This window comes from Panthera pardus, unplaced genomic scaffold (genome assembly GCF_024362965.1).
Source record: "Panthera pardus isolate Hobbes unplaced genomic scaffold, ASM2436296v1 HiC_scaffold_12, whole genome shotgun sequence".
NCBI lineage: Eukaryota > Metazoa > Chordata > Mammalia > Carnivora > Felidae > Panthera > Panthera pardus.
The window spans coordinates 76023277-76037732 of record NW_026526677.1 but is presented as its reverse complement, the minus strand read 5'-3'; the positions used below and the strand labels follow the sequence as shown (position 1 = coordinate 76037732).

At 42.8% G+C, this 14456-nt stretch overlaps 1 long non-coding RNA gene across 4 annotated transcripts in view; it reads left to right on the top strand.

Moving 5' to 3' along the window:
- LOC109267359 (uncharacterized) overlaps positions 1-14456 on the top strand; it is an 84537-nt gene that overhangs the window by 29306 nt on the left and 40775 nt on the right. The window contains exon 1 of one of the 4 annotated variants that reach the window (XR_008421251.1): positions 431-762. The exons of 2 other annotated variants lie outside the window; for them this stretch is intronic. This is a non-coding gene — a long non-coding RNA (uncharacterized LOC109267359). Of the gene's footprint in view, positions 1-430; positions 763-2055; positions 2376-14456 lie in introns of those variants that run through there. One more of the 4 variants, XR_002080067.2, reaches the window with a different exon arrangement.

Genomic DNA, 14456 nt, shown 5'->3' with positions numbered 1-14456 from the left:
GGCAGAAAAGCACCCTGTCTCAAGTGCCCAACACTTTGGGAAACAGGGCTCCCTCAGCCTTCACCCACCCAGGACCCCTTGGCTCCCACAGTCCCCCAGGCCTTGCAAGAGGGACCACGGACCCATCAGAGTGAAATTGAAAACCTCTGGCCTCACCTGAGTTTAGAGCATCAAGCAGGCTGGGGATGGAGACCCCGTCCCGCTTTCCAAGCCTACCCTCAAGTCCAAATCTGCGGCTGCCCCCCTCCAGTCTCAGACATAGCTGCAGCCATCCCGTATCTTTAAAGAATCTGGTGCATCAGGGGAATTAGAGGAAAGATGCTCCTCCTTCCAGTGCTTTCTTCATACTTACTTTCATAGCAGGAGCCGCTCCCTCCCACCTCCAGAGACTGGAGGCTGCCATCTTGCTCATTTATCACCCACTCCACTTCCTACCAGCCCAGGTGCAAATACAGAGCTCCAGGTGGCTCCGGTTAAACACATCCACCTCACCGAGGTGAAGGGGTCTTCTGTGGTTGGAGCCTGAGGCTTTCACTTACTCAGAGAAGCAGAGACCAGGTAGTGGGTAGGATCCCGGGCTCTGGTCGGCTACTGACTTCCGCTCTTGGCTCTGCTCCTTGCCAGCTGGATGACCTGGAGGAAATGCCAAACTCTCTCAGTTTTCCTATCTGTATAGAGGGCCGTTTTATAACAGAGATTGCTGGGGGAACGCAGTGAAAGAGAAAATACACCATACGGACTTGGCATCGTGCCTGGCACAGAGTAAGTCTTAGCGGCTTTAATTCTTTTCCTTTCTCCTGTGCAGTGTTTCTCGCCCCGTTCCGCAGCTCCGCCTGCCCCTTTGTCAGCTCAGGTACCTGGGATGCACCCTCTGGTGGCTTGAGTAACAGTGACCTCTGTCAGCCCACAGGAGCTAAGACTCCTGCCAGGGAACAGGCACGGCAGCACAGTGACCCAGAGATAAAGTGGGGCCTTGGAGACCCAAGAATTTAAAGGTGTGACCAAAGCCCAAACCAACAAAACCAAAAAAGTCCCTCCACAGCCCACAGAACTGTCTCCCTTAGCATGCAGAGACCCTGTCCTGTGAAATATTCTGCAAGTGTCCTCAGCAGTGATGATGCACACAAGGAAGTCCTTCTTAACCAGGAGAGGCTGGGAAACTGGGACAGGACTCTTGGGAGAGTCCCAAAGGTAATGAAAATGCTGGAAAAGGAGCCCCTCTCCTTGCCTGTTTCTTGAACCCAGTCCCCTCTCCAAGGGACAAGCAGCCAAAGTGACTGACATGTTACCAACACATAGGAAATGAGAACAATAAAAGCGTTTTTATCTTTGAGGGAAACAAAGCCCCTAGAAACGACCCCCAAGCTGAATGCCCTCCTTGATTTAACTGTGGGGAGGCTGAGGCTCAGCTGGGGAGTGGGAGAGCTAGGATCTGAACTCAGGTCAACACCCCATATCTGATGCCTAAGGACCAGCTGACAGGGGCAGCCTCCAAGACTGAAGGGGTAGGTGCCATCCAGGTCTCAAGCGAAGTCTGTGTTTTAAAGAGTCAAATGCCACCATCAGATTGTGTGTTGGGAGACCTGTGCCAGCTTTATTTGGGAACAGTGATGGTTACCGGCCCAGCCTCCCGAGTCCCTGCCTTAAGCAGAGTTAGAAGTCCCCCTTTCAGGGTCCGATACCAAATAGGAACTGCATTTCTGAAGCCTGGGTCTCTTTCCACCAGCGTCCACTCAGCAGGGGCAAAGCAGACAGGCCTGTCCTGTTCAAGTCCTGACAAACACTCACGGGCAGTAAGCCTTGAGGAGGAAAGAGCGTTGGGGTTTAACGCTGAGTTTGCTGTAAACTGTGGACGTGCCAGGGACAAGAATCCAGGAATGAAGCGCAGGAGTAATTACTGAAATGTAAAACAGGTCCTCTGATAAACATTCTTCACGTGGAGGGAAGGAGGACGAGGAGGGGCTCGCTAACAGTCTCTAGGACAAGGCTGTGGGAAATGAGCTAAAATTACAGTCTGCGCAGGTGCCGGGGGAGGGAGGGATTATGGAGGCTGCCTCTCGGAGAACCATCAGGCCAACATCTGCTCCAGCAAAGAGGCAGTTAGCAGCCCTTGAAGAAAACTCATTTTTGCTCTATTGTGATTGAGTCTTCCAGAGAAATCTGTTTTGTGACTGAAAGCTGATAAATTAAAGCTGGCTGTGGATGAAGCCATTGAAAGCTGCTGACCCCAAACAATTTTGCTCTAAAGAAACAAAACAGAACACTTAAATTGATGAGAGCAGAGCAGCTCTCAGAAAGCAGCTCTCAGAGAGGTCTGACGGGAGGGAGAGCTGGGCAGGACGGCCCAGCCCCGAGCAGGCCACCACGCATGCAGAGTAAGAGTCCCTCTCCGGGTCCCCCCCCCCCCCCCCCCCCACTGCTTGTGAGGTCGCCCAAGGTGCCCAGCCCCACTGAGTTCTGAGAGCAGACTAAGAAGGCAAGAATTCATGCCAGGAATCTCCTGGTGAGAATCTGAAGTCAGAGGCCAGCTGAAGGGGACATTGGTGATTCAGAGTTCTTAATGGGCCTCATGAGTTCTTCTTTTCACCCCAAAATCTACTGGCCATCTTTGACTTGACGCTTAATTGGTGTGTGGCTAAGGCAGGTTTGTTTACCTCTAGTCCTCCTTCCCTCCACATCCTTTCCATCACCAAACTGTTGATTTAGCTTCCTGAGTATCTTAAAAAATTTTTTCTTTAATTAAAACAGAGAGAGAGAGAGAGGAAGAGAGAAAGGGAGAGCATGAGCAGGGGAAGGGCAGAGAGACAAGGAGAGAGAGAGAATGCTAAGCAGGCTCTGTGATATCAGCGCAGAGCATGGGCTCCATCCCACTAACCGTGAGATCATGATCTGAGTCAAAATCAAGAGTTGAACACTTAACCAACTGAGCCACCCAAGCGCCCCCCTCCCAAAGGATCTCTTCAATTTGAATTCTTTTATCCCTGGTTCTTCCCAATTCCTGGGCTGTGGCCACGCCTTGCCTCAATTACTAACTGGCTCCCTTGCCCCTTTCCAAAACCTTTATCCAAGCAGCGGCCAGAGTGATCTAATTTCCCAGTATTTTACTATGAAAGTTTTCAGACATAAGGAAAGTTGAGAGAATTTTACAGTGAACCCCCATATAACCACAACTTTGATTTTGCCATTACCCTTTCGCTATATTTGTCCCACATCTAGCTAGCCTTCTGGTCATCCATCAGTCTTCCTTTTAGTCACCAACATCCTCCTAAATAATTTGTGCATCCTTATCATTAACCAGAGTTCAATATTTGCCTGCAGGTTTTTTCGCTTCAAATTATTTTTTTTAAATGTAAAGATGATTAGGGGCACCTGGTTGGTTCAGTTGGTTAAGTGTCTGACTCTTAGGTTCAGGTCATCTGGGTTTGTGAGTTCGAGCCCTGTGTCCAGCTCTGTGCTGATACCTTGGAGCCTACTTGGGATTCTTTTTCCCTCTCTTGCTGGTGCGCTCTCTCTCTCTCTCTCTCTCTCTCTCTCTCTCTCTCTCTCACACACACACACACACACACACACACACACAAAATAAATAACTTTTTTTTTTTTTTAAAGAAGGTAAAGATTAAGCTACTCCCATGTTTAAAACCCTTCTAGGCTTAAGGTAAGTCCCAACCTTAACATGTCACAAGAACCCTGTTTAATTTGGTCCCTATTTACTTTTCCATGCTAACCTGTGGTCCTTTCTCTCACCTGCCTTGCAGGCAATCCTCACCCCTCAACATCCCTAACTTCCCGTCACTCTCCTTTGCCTGGCTGTTCTCTCAGAGCTCACTCTCTGTGACTGGTAACTCCTACTGGCCCTTTAGCTCAGAGGACAGATGGCTACTCAGGGAACTTGTGTGGTTCCCCCCAGGATTGGTGAATTGTTCTCTTGGGGTTTTATGCTTGTCACCAACGTGGAATTTACCACAGGAGTACTCACAGTGCCAAACACAATGCCTGGCCCAGAGTGACTAGTCAATACATGTTTGCTGAGGAAATGGGCAGAAAATACCTGCATAGAATAAAACTATCCACGCGCTTCCCTAGGTTAACCTGACCTATCCTCTCTCCTTGCCCTTCTGTCTTCCCTCCCTTCCTTTATTCCATCCTTACCTGGAGTTTAAAATGACCTCTCATTTTCTGTTCCCTGTCTTCTCTCCTCACCATCCTCTTTCTCTCCCTTCTCTCCCCCTTCTGGCCTCCCTCCCCCTCCGACTTCCACCTGGGAACATCTACAGTTTCTGGTGAGTTCTGTGAGATCTCAGTGCGTCAGTGCCCTTTCGTCACCATGTGAAGAGACCACTTTCTAGGTCTAGCCACCACAAAAGGAAATGAGTGTGAAGCCTGTCAGTGTTGAAGAGAGTCCAAGTAGGTTGAAACAGAAAAACATCAAAGTCCCACCAGAAAGTGATTAGCTGAAAATCGGAGTTGGAAGAAAGGTATGTCACAAAGAACAAATGTCTTTACTCGCCTACTTACTTCTCTTCTCAGGCTGCTGGATTCTTTTCCCTTCAACATGGTTTCCCCAGTGCCAGCGTCTCACTGTGATGTCTAAACCAGGTTGCTGCCGGGCGGCTGGGAGATAGGTTTTAAGAAATAACTAAGGTTTGCAGTTTAAAATGTGCAGCTGAAATCAATACATTGTCTCTCTCAATCCTCCTGGCATCCCTCCCCGCAAATATCTCTTGACCTGAAGTTTCACCCCAGCTACAAACCTCTCTCTCTCTCTCTCTCTCTCTCTCTCTCTCTCTCTCCCCCCACCCCCCAGGCTTGCTTCCTAAAAACACACCTGTGTGTGTTCATTGTGGCTTCTTTGTGTCACCTCACATTCATTTATGAACCATTGGTGTTCAGCTTCTGCTTGCCATCCCATGGCATCCACTCTTGCCAACTTCACTAACAACCTCCAAATTGTTCTATCCTAGTTGACCTCTCAGCTGCCTTTGGCCAACAGAATCCCTCCTACCTTCTTAAAACTCATCTCCTCCTTGATTCCCAGGGCTCCTCTGTGTCCTGGTTTCCCTCCAACATCTCAACTTGTCCCTTCTCCGTCTCCTTGGTAGGCTCTATTTCCTCCATCTGCCATTTAAGTGGGTTTTTTGAACGCTCTCCTTGGGCCTCTTTTCTTTCTACTGTCCATACTCTCTCTGTGCAACCTTACCCCCAGTGTAGCTTCAGTGATCTGTCTCCTCTCTGCAGGTGACTCTTAAATCCCTCTCCAGTCCTGACCTGTAGAATGGCAGATATGTGAGTGTGTCTACTGATCTATCTCCAGGAGTATTTTGCTTGGATTTCCAACAGGCGCCTTATACTCAATATAACCTGGTTGTTCTTAGCTCTTCATTCAATCTGCTTTTCTTTCTTGGTTACTGGGACCCTCTCCCTCTAGTCATCCAGGTCATGGTCCTGGAGTTATCCTGGACTATTTTTCCTCTCCCACCTCATGCGAATCCTTTAACATGACACACAGAATTCTTCATGGCCTGGCAATTGGCTACTGCGGAAGTTCCTCTTCCTCCCAATCCCATCCTCACCGGACACACTTGCCATGCTGAAATCCTTGCTGCTATCTGAATTTGCCCCTGCCCTGTACCTTAGCACGTACAGCTCCATCTGCCAGGAATGACCTTTCCCGGCTTCTTCACCCAAGTACTCTTCTCTTAGGGCTCCACTCAAGCAGCATCACCTCTAGGAAGCCTGCCTTTGCCCCTCCCTAGGTTAGGGTCCCTTCTGTGGACTCCCATAGGTTTCCATACTATTTTTTAGTATTGGTCTAAAAATACCTCTATTATGACGCCACACTATCCAAGAAGGGGATTACAAGGTAGCATAATCTTCTGCATTGCTTGCCTCCCTATGTAGATTTGGAGTTCCCTGAGGGTGAGGACTTTGTCTCCTTCTTTGGCTACTAGCCTCCAGCATAGTTTATGGTGTATGTAAGAGCCCCCAAATGTTTGAATAAATGAGTGAGTTGTATGTGCCACATCTGACGATCCACAGGGGCCTGAACTTGTATGTAGAATCCAGTCTTTTTGAGCCTGGGGACAGTGCTGTTTCCTCAGGTCCAATTTCCAGCACCCATCCCTTGGATGTTTCATCCCACCTGCCTACTGTATTTAAAATTGAAAATTTGTCTGGGAAAGCACAGACCTATGTGTAGCTCTTCTCAGAGGATCTTGAAACATTCCTAAATATGTTCGTTTAGATTGGGACAAATTTACATGGTTATAATACGTATGGTTTAGATGGTTTTGAGGTCCTGTCCAGGCATGGCTGCTTAGATCATGACTCTTAGCACCACTGTACTCTCCCTCCAGCTGCCCCCCCGCCCAACAATCTATGGGACGTGAGCCAATGCTGGTGTTAGCCTTAAAAGAGACAGGGGTCCCAAGCCCCAGCTAAACTGAACTATCTTTAATACTTTCAACATTCTGTGGTCACTCTTTCTCAGGTCTCTACACATGCTTACCCCTTGGTAAGAAGGATTCTCTTCCATGATTCATTTTTACTAAGAAGTGTATCAGGACAAATTCTAGGAAGCCTCAGAATTTTTGTGGTAAGAATTATAAGAGTTATGTGTATGTGGTGTACAAGCTTGTGGATGTCCATCTTTTTTTAAAATTGTTTTGGTCTTGTCTTACTCATCTTCTTGACTCCCCACAGCTCTGTTAACCATAAGCTTTGGCTATTGTGGCTGGTGAATTGTTTTTCTCTAAGGCATGTACATAATTTCAAGTTCAAAGAATGGAATTGGATCAGCTTATATTTCACAGACTAAAGGAAATACACAAACAAATATAAATATTCTAGGTTTGTTTTGGTCTGTATGTCTTGGTCTTACATTGAAAATGTCTGAGAAAATGCACAGAAGGATTGGAAGGTCCATCATGTGTTCTGTTGTTTATTGGAAAGAAAGTGGTAGAAAGTGGATCATTTGAAGTTGGCAAATATTTGACTCCTCATGCCCTTGTGCCTACAAATGACAAGGTAGAGATGGGAAAAATCAATTTTGCAAGAGACTGTGGGTAAATTGCCTTCCGGTAAAACAATGATGAAGCAGTTGGCATTTCTAGAAAAGTGAATTTTCTGATTCTTCCATGACCCCTATTCTAAACCATTATGATATAACATTATGAGGAGCTCTTAAATGTATGATGTTTACTGAAGACTTAATACTCTGGAAAAATGTTAATGATTGTAAATATTCAAATAGTTTACGAAACTAGATTTTAATTGCTAAACGTCTCCTCATACCTGAGTTGATGATTCTGTTTTTTTGTTTGTTTTTGTTTTTAATCAAAGCCTGTGGAATGTCTGGTTGCTATGGACACTGGAGCTTAAGAGGAACTATGAGTCATCTTAGTGCATTGTCCTTAAACACAGAGCACTGCACATATCCACAGAAATGTGGAAACTCTTGATCTCCTCCAAATTCCCTGGCATGGTGATTTCTTTGGATTCAGAAGAAGTTTCCTGGGTTTTCTACTGCAGGATGAATGGTCCCTTTAGGTGGAGTGAGGAGACACCATCTACCATTGGTTATTCTGAGAACTGTGCCTTTCCCATTCCTGGAGAAAGGGGAAGTCAGCTAAAGTTTCTCAAGTATTACTCTGGTCTAGGCCCAAACTCTTGATAGACCTTATCTCATTGTCTTATGTGCTAGTCAGGGGCAAAAACCATGTGTAGTTCAATACTGTATACTACACAGTTTGTACTGATTAGTCCAAATGATTGCTGAATGAATTAGCAAATAACCCTGCATAGGTATTATAAACCCGTTTTACAGATGACCTCAGACAGGTTATACAAGTTGTTTAAGCTCTTATCTCCTTATCATCTAACCTAAGATATATTAGTAATAGTTAATTTTATTTATTTAAAGTTTATTTATTTTGGGAGAGACAGCACAAGCAGGGGAGGGGCAGAGATAGAGGGGGACAGAGGATCCAAAGCAGGCTGTGTGCTGACAGCAGAGAGACCGATGTGGGGCTCAAACTCCCAAACAGCAAGCTTATGACCTGAGCTGAAGTCAGACACTTAACTGACTGAGCCACCCAGGTGCCCTGTAATAGTTAATTTTATATCACAGTATTTAAATTATAGGATATCAAAGGAGAAGAGTAAATATCACCCAAGGATCTTAACTCTCCTTGGAATGGATTAGCACTTTACTGGTTGTATTTGACATAACTGTATCATATGGTAGTATGACTTTATTGTCTTTACTTGGAGATTAAGTATGGTTTAAGATGTGTGTGAGTGCCAAGCTGACAAGAGAAGACTGTGATAGTCAGTTCTATATGTCATCTTGTCTGGGTTAGTATCCCCTGTTATTCAGTAACACTAACCTAGATGTGGCTGTGCAGGTGTTTTGTAGAACTTATTAAAATCCATAATTAGCAGTGAGAAATAAGGATTTGAGTCTAGGTCTATCTAGCTTCAAAATCTGTGTTCTCCTGTTTGACATTAAACAGGACAAAAAAGTCTATTGAATTATTCCTTGGCACTTAGATCTTATAATCAAATCTGCAAAGTATTAAGTGCTTGCTCAGGCACTGGGCCAGGTATGTCACTCAGGTTATTACACAGCAACCCTAAATGCCATCGCCCCATCTGTGGTCATGAAGAACGTGAGGTATAGAAAACCTCCATACTATGTTTAACTCTTTCCTAAAGGATGTTCCCTGAAGCCCCCGTCTCCCAAATAACAGATTCTTTCATAAAAAATTGGGGAAGTATTCATGCTATCACCACCTCCTGAGGACTCAGTCTATGTGCATGATATATAACAACAAGGTGTCCTGCAATAAAGACATTTCTTGAACTCCTCTTAACCCAGTATTTCTAAACATATTTGACCACAGCAGTCCTTGTGTGTGTTATAACCACAAACATCGTGGCATGAGTGCTTTGCTGATCACACATAGGGAAGTCCTGGGCTGCTATGTGGCAACAGGCATCAGTTTCACAGTAGCAATAGTGGGGAAGGTGCTCAGACCATATCAAGCTCCTGGGTCATACCTATTACTTAGATAATGCTTCACATTTATATTATATTTTGGGTAAAAGCCTTATGTGGGCTGAATTTCTGTTTGGAGTAGCCTCATTTTGCCCATGGGCTACATGTCAGATCCAGTGAAAGACAATCTTTGCTTCTTTTGGCAGAATGAGCCAGAGAACTTCTAAATTCTTCTTTTGTTTTTTCTCTTGCGTGCCATTTTGATTTCCTCTCATTTCTTTTTTTTTTTATATTAAATGTAATTTATTGTCAAATTGGTTTCCATACAACATCCAGTGCTCATCCCAACAAGTGCCCTCCTCAATGCCCATCACCCACTTTTTCCTCTCCCTCACCCCCCACCAACCCTCAGTTTGTTCTCAGTATTTAAGAGTCTCTTATGGTTTGCCTCCCTGCCTCTCTCTTTTTTTCCCCCTTTCTCCTCCCCCATGGTCTTCTGTTAAGTTTCTCAGGATCCACATATGAGTGAAAACATATGGTATCTGTCTTTCTCTGCCTGACTTATTTCACTTAGTGTAATACCCTCCAGTTCCACTGACATTGCTACAAATGGCCAGATTTCATTCTTTCTCATTGCCGAGTAGTATTCCATTGTATATATAAACCACACCTTCTTTATCCATTTGTCAGTTGATGGACATTTAGGCTCTTTCCATAATTTGGCTATTGTTGAGAGTGCTGCTATAAACATTGAGGTACATGTACCCCTATGCACTCCTGTATCTCTTGGGTAAATTCCTAGCAGTGCTATTGCTGGGTCATAGGGTAGATCTATTTTTAATTTTTTGAGGAAGCTCCACACTGTTTTCCAGAGCAGCTGCACCAGTTTGCATTCCTACCAACAGTGCAAGAGGGTTCCCATTTCTCCATATCCTTGCCAGCCTTCTATAGTCTCCTGATTTGTTCATTTTAGCTACTCTGACTGGCATGAGGTGGCATCTCAGTGTGGTTTTGATTTGTATTTCCCTGATGAGGAGTGACATTGAGCATCTTTTCATGTGCCTGTTGGTCATCTGGATGTCTTCTTTAGAAAAGTGTCTATTCATGTCTTCTTCCCATTTCTTCACTGGATTATTTGTTTTTTGGGTGTGGAGTTTGGTGAGTTCTTTATAGATTTTGGATACTAGCCCTTTATCCAATATGTCATTTGCAAATAACTTTGCCAATCCATTCGTTGCCTTTTAGTTTTGTTGATTGTTTCCTTTGCAGTGCAGAAGCTTTTTATCTTGATGAGGTCCCAATAGTTCATTTTTGCTTTTAATTCCCTTGCCTTTGGAGATGTGTCCAGCAAGAAATTGCTGCAGCTGAGGTCAAAGAGGTCTTTGTCTGCTTCTCCTCTAGGGTTTGGATGGTTTCCTGTCTCACATTCAGGTCCTTTATCCATTTTGAGTTTATTTTTGTGTATGGTGTAAGAAAGTGGTCTAGTTTCATTCTTCTGCATGTTGCTGTCCAGTTCTCCCAGCACCATTTGTTAAAGAGACTGTCTTTTTTCCATTGGATACTCTTTCCTGCTTTGTCAAAGATTAGTTGGCCATACGTTTGTGGGTTCAGTTCTGGAGTCTCTATTCTATTCCAGTGGCCTATGTGTCTGTTTTTGTGCCCATACCATACTGTCTTGATGATTACAGCTTTGTAGTAGAGGCTAAAGTCTGGGATTGTGATGCTTCCCGCTTTGGTTTTCTTCTTCAATATTACTTTGGCTATTCGGGGTCTTTTGTGGTTCCATACAAATTTTAGGATTATTTGTTCTAGCTTTGAGAAGAATGCTGGTGCAATTTTGATTGGGATTGCATTGAATGTGTAGATTGCCTTGGGTAGTATTGACATTTTAACAATATTTATTCTTCCAATCCATGAGCATGGAATGTTTTTCCATTTCTTTGTATCTTCTTCAATTTCCTTCATAAGCTTTATATAGTTTTCAGCATAAAGATCTTTTACATCTTTGGTTAGGTTTATTCCTAGGTATTTTGTGATTCTTGGTGCAATTGTGAATGGGATTAGTTTCTTTATTTTTCTTTCTGTTGTTTCATTATTGGTATATAAAAATGCAACCAATTTCCGTACATTAATTTTGTACCCTGCAAATTTGCTGAATTCATGTATCAGCTCTAGTAGACTTTTGGTGGAGTCTGTCTGGTTTTCCATGTAGAATATCATATTGTCTGCAAAAAGTGAAAGTTTGACTTCATCTTTGCCAATTTTGATGCTTTTGATTTCATTTTGTTGTCTGATTGCTGATGCTTGGACTTCCAACACTATGTTAAACAACAGTGCTGAGAGTGGGCATCCCTGTTGTGTTCCTGATCTCAGGGGAAAGCTCTCAGTTTTTCCCCATTGAAGATGATATTAGCTATGGGCATTTTTTTTTAAATATTTTTTAAATGTTTATTCACTTTTTTTGAGAGACAGAGACAGAGTGTGGGCAGAGCAGAGGCAGAGAGAGAGGGAGACGCAGAATCTAAAGCAGGCTCCAGGCTCTGAGCTAACAGCACAGAGCCTGATGTGGGGCTCAAACTCATGAACCATGAGACCATGACCTGAGCCAAAGTTAGACGCTCAACCGACTAAGCCACCCAGGTGCCCCAGCTGTGGGCTTTTCATAAATGGCTTTTATGCTGTTTAAGTATTTTCCTTCTATCCCGACTTTCTTGAGGGTTTTGATTAAGAAAGGACGCTGAATTTTGTCAAATATTTTTTCTGTATCTATTGACAGGATCATATGGTTCTTATCTCTTCTTTTATTAATGTGATGTATCACATTGATTGATTTGTGAATATTGAACCAGCCCTGAAGCGCAGGAATGAATCCCACTTGATCATGGTGAATAATTCTTTTTATATGCTGTTAAATTTGATTTGCTAATATCTTGTTGAAGATTTTTGCATCCATATTCATCAGGGATATTGGCCTGTAGTTCTCTTTTTTTGCTGGGTCTCTGTCTGGTTTGGGAATCAAAGTAATGCTGGCTTCATAGAATGAGTCTGGAAGTTTTCCTTCCCTTTCTATTTTTTGGAACAGCTTGAGAAAGATAGGTATTATCTCTGCTTTAAATGTCTGGTAGAATTCCCCAGGGAAGCCATCTGGTCCTGGACTCTTCTTTGTTGGGAGATTTTTGATAACTGACTCAATTTCTTCACTGGTTATGGTCTGTTCAAGTTTTCTATTTCTTCCTGTTTGAGTTTTGGAAGTGTGTGGGTGCTTAGGAATTTGTCCATTTCTTCCAGGTTGTCCAGTTTGTTGGCATATAATTTTTCATAGTATTCCCTGATAATTGCTTATATTTCTAAGGGATTGGTTGTAATAATTCCACTTTCATTCATGATTTTATCTATTTGGGTCATCTCCCTTTTCTTTTTGAGAAGCCTGGCTAGAGGTTTATCAATTTTGTTTTTTGTTTTTTGTTTTCAAAAAACCAACTCTTGGTTTCATTGATATGCTCTACTGTTTTTTTGGATACTATATTGTTTATTTCTGCTCTGATTTTTATTATTTATCTTTCTTCTTCTCCTGGGTTTGGGATGTCTTTGCTGTTCTGCTTCTAGTTCCTTTAGGTGTGCTCTTAGATTTTGCATTTGGGATTTTTCTTGTTTCTTGAGATAGGCCTGGATTGCACTGTATTTTCCTCTCAGGACTGCCTTCGCTGCATCCCAAAGTGTTTGGATTGTTGTATTTTCATTTTCATTTGTTGCCATATATTTTTTAATTTCTTCTGTAATTGCCTGGTTGACCCATTAATTCTTTAGTAAGATGTTCTTTAACCTCCATGCTTTTGGAGATTTTCCAGACTTTTTCCTGTGGTTGCTTTCAAGTTTCATAGCATTGTTATCTGAAAGTGTACATGGTATGATCTCAATTCTTTTATACTTATTAAGGGCTGTTTTGTGACCCAGTATGTGATCTATCTTGGAGAATGTTCCATGCACACTTGAGAAGAAAGTGTATTCTGTTGCTTTGGGATGAAGAGTTCTAAATATATGTGTCAAGTCCATCTGATCCAATGTATCATTCAGGGCCATTGTTTCTTTACTGATTCTCTGTCTAGACGATCTATCCATTGTTGTAAGTGGAATATTCAAGTCCCCTGCAATTACCACATTCTTATCAATAAGGTTGCTTATGTTTGTGATTCATTGTTTTATATATTTGGGGGCTCCTGTATTCAGTGCATAGACATTTATAATTGTTGGCTCTTCCTGATGGATAGACCCTGTAATTATTATATAATGCCCTTCTTCATCTCTTGTTACAGCCTTTAATTTAAAGTCTAGTTTGTCTGATATAAGTATGGCTACTCCAGCTTTCTCTTGTGTAGCATGATAGATAGTTCTCCATCCCCTCACTTTCCATCTGAAGGTGTCCTCAGGTCTAAAATGAGTCTCTTATAGACAGCAAATAGATGGGTCTTGTTTTTTTTTTAATCCATTCTGATACCCTATGTCTTTTGGTTGGAGCATTTAGTCCACTTACATTCAGTGTTATTATCGAAAGATATGGGTTTAGAGTCATTGTGTTATCTGTAGGTTTCATGCTTGTAGTGATGTCTCTGGTATTTTGTGGTCCTTGCAACATTTCACTCACAGAATCCCCCTTAGGATCTTTTGTAGGGCTGGTTTAGTGGTGATGAATTCCTTCAGTTTTTGTTTCTTTGGGAAAATCTTTATCTCTCCTATTCTGAATGACAGTCTTGCTGGATAAAGGATTCTCGGCTGCATATTTTTTCTCTTCATCACATTGAAGATTTCCTGCCATTCCTTTTTGTCGTGCCAAGTTTCAGTAGATAGGTCTGCTACTACCCTTATGTGTCTACCTTTGTATGTTAAGGCTTGTTTATCCTTAGCTGCTTTCAGAATTCTCTCTTTATCCTTGTATTTTGCCAATTTCTCTGATACGCAGAAGATCGATTCAAGTTACGTCTGAAGGGAGTTCTCTGTGTCTCTTGGATTTCAATGCCTGTTTCCTTCCCCAGATCAGGGAAGTTTTCTCAGCTATGATTTGTTCAAGAACACCTTCAGCCCCTTTCTCTCTCTCTCTCTTCTTCTGGAATTCCTATGATAACAGATAGTGTTCTGTTTGAATCACTTAGTTCTCTAATTCTCCCCCTCGTGATCATGGATTGTTTTATCTCTATTTTTTTTCAGCTTTCTCTTTTTCCATAATTTTATCTTCTAATTGACCTAATCTCCCCTCTGCCTCTTCAATCGGCACGGTGGTCACCTCTATTTTATTTTGCACTTCATTTATAACATTTTTTAATTCATCACGGCTATTGTTTAGTCCCTTGATCTCTGCAGCAATAGATTCTCTGCTGTCTTCTATGCTTTTTTCAGGCCCAGTGATTAATTTTATGACTATTATTCTAAATTCTTGATCAGTTATGTTATTTATATCTGGTTAGTT